Below are 6014 nucleotides of genomic sequence, written 5' to 3' on the forward strand. Positions count from 1 at the left end.
AAATGTAGTCTCTGTCCTTTTAAGTCAGTTGACTTGTCACATATTTCTTTGTAAGACTTGTATGGTACTGGCAGAAAAGTCGTTTTTTAAAAGCCATAGGCTTTCCCTTATCCTTAGCTGTAATAATGCATCTGATTTTGATTTCCTCGAGAGCTGTATTTCTGTCCACTACCTGTGTACTGGCCCCTGTGTTTCCTACTCTAGCCCACACTCCTCACTCCCACTCCCCTGGTCTTTTGGAGTTTGTGATACTGATTTGAAATGGATGGTGTTCTCTTGAGAGCAAGTGAGATTGTTAGAGTTAAATTCCAGCTATACATTTTTCTAACATAGCTCTAAGGTCCTTGTTGCTGTTTGTGATAACTGATAGATAACTCATTGGAAACATGTGCATACATTTATATTCAGATGAAATTATGGTTTGCACTGTCTATTAAATATCTCGATTAATTTTCATACTTTGCCATTGTGTTTAATCAGTCTGTCATTTGCTTCGGGAGTTGACCCTTACCAGGCCAGCATGATCCAGGGGAGTCTATGGAAATATATGGAAGATTTGAGCATGATGCATGTCAACAATTTGAACTAGAGCAGAGTATGTCTTACTAGAAATATGTTTAGGCTCTGAAAGCCATGGATCTGTGGCCATCATCTTGCATGGGGACCCTCTGGGAACAGTTCAGGAGTGAATTGGTTCTCTGTAGACCCAGGGTCTTCCCTAGTTCTTTATCAGTGTCCACGGGCAATATCAGCAGGACAACAGAGCATATACCTGTTGGAAAATATGGTGTTCCCACTGACTAGGCCCATCGGATACATCAGTACATTGAAAAACAATGGCCTTTCCCATGAGGAGGAAGTATAGGACAGTGACTGAGAATCTAAGACATAAGTGGTATTCTCAGGTCTGCTGTGCCTTGCCATGTGACTTTGGTCTCTTCCACTCTCTACTTTTCTTTAGTCTTATACCCCTTTGAGAATCCAATGAATGCTATGGACCCTCTCCTTCATAAAAATGGATCGATCTGTGCATGTTTATTCTTAATTATGCACACAAATTCTCAGAATCGAGAGGATCCCTCCCCAGTGCCTATCCTCAAACCTCTTAAGATTAAATCTCAGTTCACAACTAAACATTACCAGCGCTCACTGGGTGCTCCAGGGGCAAGTCGGCCCCTCCTTAGATCTCATTTTCCCATCCGTGAAACAAGGGGGGCAGGTCCTGTCTGTGAAGCTGCTCACGCCCTGTTCCTCACCCCTCATTGCTCCTCTTCCTAGGGCTGCCACACTAAGAATTGGGACTTGACCACGGTGACTTGAAATTTCATGACTTGTGTAGAGGTTGGTTCTGGCTATTCTCAGTTTTCTTTCCACCTCAAGAAGAATCTAGTGGTAATGCTTGCTGCCAGCTTCCACCTTCTTGGCCTACAGCTGGTGGTCCCTGGGCATTATTTGGTGTGGGTGGTCCATAGTGGACATTAAGCTCTTTTCATCAGTTACCTCAGGGGCTTCTCACCCCAGGTCTAGATGACGGGAACTCACAGACCCAGGCATCCAGCTCTGGCAGGCCCACAACCAGGTCTAAGACAGCGTCTGGGGCTCCTCTGAGAAAAACTTGCCTATTCCTACTAGATGGTGGGCTTTGTGTCAAGCCTGTAGGATGCAGTGTTCGGTAATGCCCAGTCCCTTTCCTGCTCTCAGGAGGTTCTCGGACTGGAGAGAGAAGTTACCACGTCAGGATTCCTTGGTACAAGCTACATAAGATTCAACTGATTTGTATAAGCAGTAAAGACATACTTACAAATTCAAGACTTATTTGACAAGTATTTATTGAGCACCTACTGTATGCCAGGCATCATTCAAGGCACTGGGAATGCATGCAGCAGACTTGAGTCCTTGTCCTCAAGGTGTTTGCATTCTAATAATCTCAGGACAAGAAGTCTTGGGTTGGCAGAGGGCTGGATGGGGGCCATGGTGTTCTGTGGGTGTCTGGACTTGTAGCAGCGGCTCGACCATGTCCTTTAGAACCAGGTTCTTTGCATCCTCCTTTACTTTCCTCCACACATTAGCTTTCCCTTATTGGGCCTGTCACCTCTTGGTCATGAGATGGCCCTTCATCACATCCTCGGGGTCTAGAAACAGGAGGATCAGCACTAGCCAGATTTTCTTTTCACCTCTGCCTATGTTAACAGGAGGTAAACCTTTCCCAGAAGACTACACAAACTGTCTCATGGGCCATAACTGTCACATGGATACTTCTTGCTGCAAAGGAGTCTGGGAAAGTGGAGGCCAGATAAATGGGTCCAATCAGGATTCTCTCCTAGGGCTGGTGGTGGGGCCTCCCTCCCCAGAGCCCATTATTGCCTACTTGATGCCGGGACTAAATTGGGTTTCTGTGTGGAAGAAGGGGATGGTTGCTGAGGAGATGGTACCAAATTAACACCATGGAGGCAGAAACCAAAAACCAGGCAGATGTGAAATTAGTGCTACTAATTTCTTCTAAAAAGCAGATCTGATGATGTGTTCCTTTCAGACCCCTCACTCTGCCTCCATCCTCTCTTCTGTGGTTGGAAGACTAAAGGTACATTGGAATTACCCAGGGAGCTTGGTAAAACTAGTCTCCTGGGCCCCATCCCCAGAGCTGGGTGGGAATCCAGAAATTTGCTTTTTAGCAAACTCCTCGGGTAATCCAGGTGGGCTGGGGTTACACTATGGAACACTCAGGTGTACAGGATCAAAACCTCAGAATGGCTATATATGGTCCCTCCGTAACCTTGCTCCCATTTTCACCTCCTCCCATGTCTCCCACTCTACCCCCCCCACCCCCACCCCACCGCACCTCCAACGATTATGCAGACTTCTCCACCTCTTGGAACATGTACTCTTGGCTTCCTAGCACTTAACCAGCTAAGCCCAGACCCCTTCGCCTTTCCCAGACACAGTCTGCCTTGTCCTGCAGAGAGTTGCCGCTCCCTCCTCTGCTCCCCACCTCCCCACACTTGTCATGACTTCCCACTCCCTTACCAGACAGTGAGGGCATTGCATTTCCTGGCTCCTAGATCTACTTGGCACAGATCAAGTACTCAAGGATGTTTGTGAATGCGTGTGTGTGGTCAGAGGGAAGTGTTGACTGACTGTGCCAGGAGGAGGTGGAATTTTTGTTTAGGCTTGAAGACGGAGTGGGCTTTTTATTTATGCCTATGAAGGATGGGGCATTCTAGACCAAGGGAACCTTGTGAGGGGAGACAAAGCAGGGAGGTAAGTGAGGGGCTGCCTCAGGAGGATTTGATTGGAGGAAGGGCTTGGGAAGAAGTGGGAGGTAAAACTGGAGAGGCAGGTTGGGGACTAGACTAGGATCTTGAGCTTGCGACTAAGGAGTTTACAGGGTCATTAAAAATAGGGAAGGAAGGGGGAAAAGAAGGGGAGTGAGAGGAGAAACGGAAAGAAAATCAATTGCTCAGGCAATAATTTGGTTCTGGGGAGGGTACAGATGAAGCTTTTTAGGCTGCCTCCCATTTTAGTAAAGTGAGGGTAGCATTTTTAGAAGCAGCAGAATTCTGGAATATAATCCTGCTTGTTCAAGTGGAGACTGGATAGTGGGTGGGTATGTGGACAGACCACTGCAGCAGCAGGCCAAGCAAGATGTAATGCTAAGAGCACGGGCCTATGGGGTCTGGTACACAAGGTTCAGATCCTCCCTCTGCAGCCCAGGGACTGTGAGCCTGGAGAGGTAACCTCATCCCTCAGCCTCAGTTTTCTCATCTATAAAATGCAGGTAATAACACCTGCGGCTGCCATAGCAAATTACCACACTAGGTGCCTTAAAATAATAGAAATCTATTTTCTCGCAATTCAAGAGATCAGAAGTCCAAAACTCAGGTGGCAACAGGGCCATACTCTCTCCAGAGATCCAAAGTCCTTCCTTGCCTCTTCTAGCTCCTGGTAGCTCCTGATATTCCTTGATTTATAAGCTGCATCACTCCAATCTCTGCCTGTCTCCACATGGCCTTCTTCCCCATGTCCCTGTGTGTCCTTTTCTGTCTCTTATATGGACACTTTTTATTGTTAGGGCCCACCCTAATTCAATATGATCTCATCTTGATCCTCACCTTAATTACATCTGCAAGGACCCTATTTCCAAATAAGGTCACATTGTGAGGTTCCAGGTGGACGTGAATTTTGGTGGACGCAATTTAACCCACTATGCTGCCTCATATCGCTGTGAGGTCATGGTTTGTAAAGCTCCCAGCAGGGTTTAGAAAGCTCTGAGGTAGAGGTGGGAAGCACAGCTATTATGGCCCCATTTGCTAGATGTGAAAACCAAAGCTATAAAATGCCGGTAATAACACACTTTGGGTACCCCTGCTAATAAGTGACAAAAGCGGCAGATGGATTTCCAGTACTATGAAGGCCACTTCTTCAACAACTGTATTTTGGGCAACTTTATGCCAGCTCTCACAAAGCTCATGGTTTGGCGGGAAAATTAGGCCATTCTCATCCTCTCCTTTGTCATCATTGCCACCACACACTGGATAATCAATGTAGTACAACCCACTGAGAAGAGAGCACCTGACCAAGAAAGGCTTATGGAAGGAAGCACTGTCTCAGCTCAGATTGAGAGGTGCTAAAGACTCAGCAAGGGAAAAGATGTGAAGGAGAAAGGAGGATCATTTTCAGTAGCATGTACAAAGGCTGGGAGGCCACCCTGGGCATCTTTTTGTGCCTGAGCTGGACAGTGCCAGTAGACCTGTGGCAAATATTTATGAAATAAATTATAGATGAGGAAACTGAGGCACAAGGTGCTTTAAATCCTATAGCAAGTCCTGCCAGAGCTAAGACTTAAACTCAACTCCCTGTCTCCCCATCTAGGTCTCTGCCTATCTGCACTGGGTACCCACCCAACAGTTGTTGAATAAATGGCCTTCATTAGTACTGGAAATCCATCTGCTGCTTTTGTCACTTATTAGCAGGGGTACCCAAAGTGTGTTATCACCTGCATTTTATAGCTTTGGTTTTCACATCTAGCAAGGAAGCAGCTTCCTTCTTTCCTGTTAAGCTATGTCCTGGCTTTCCTTAGGTGAGTCAGGTGGAGCTGGGATAGAAACACAGACCTTTGGAAACTGCAGCCCAGATTCTGCCCCAGTCCCAGGCTAGATTTCCATGAGATTCTGGCTAAACTGGGCCTAAATTCCCATAGGGCACCTTGGGCTTAAAGCAGAGGGGAAGGTTCTCCTTCAAAGCAGAAATGTGTTCTTCCACTCACAATGATATTACTTGCCTGGACTTTTTGGTTTTCAATGTGAACAACAGTCCCAAAAGAATAGCAAACGTTAAGGGAGCATTTCCTAAAACTGGGCACTTAATCTGCTTCATCTCATTTAATCCACACAAAAACTGAGGGTAGGACCACTCATTGCCCTATTTCACAACTGATAAAACCCAGACTCAGAGGGATAAAATAAGTCGCCCAAGGTCACAGAGCTTGGTGAGCAGTGGAACCACAACAATCCAGCCTCTGAAGCTCTTCTCAGCCACAGTGTGAGGAGGGGCAGGTTCACAGAAACTCTTCCCTGGCCCCCTTAGAAGGTGCCAACTGTGAATGTGACCAGATACTGGGGGCCAAAGAAGAGGCCAACTCTCTTGCAACTCTTTCACTGAGAGTAAAAAGGCCATAGGCAACAGGATCTAGAATCATCGGGGGTGACCTGAAATGGAGTGGTGAAGTCAGAACCAGACAGTGGGTTAGGCTTCTAGTTTCTTCCACAAGGGGCTTTGAAGGTGGGACCCATTATGCTCCCCACCCTGAGGCCCCACCTCTTTTCCCTCAGACCATCTCACTATACCATTTCTGTTTCCTTCTTTCTCCTCGGCTTCACAGCTATGTTGGGGACACTGGTTTCCTCACAGAAAGCATGGACAAAGACACCTTGGTACATAATGATGACAATTCTGGTTATCCATTGCTTCATAATAAACCACCCTGAAACTTAGTTGTGAAAAGCAACTATTTCATT

This window comes from Pteropus alecto, unplaced genomic scaffold, assembly GCF_000325575.1.
Source record: "Pteropus alecto unplaced genomic scaffold, ASM32557v1 scaffold45, whole genome shotgun sequence".
Lineage (NCBI taxonomy): Eukaryota > Metazoa > Chordata > Mammalia > Chiroptera > Pteropodidae > Pteropus > Pteropus alecto.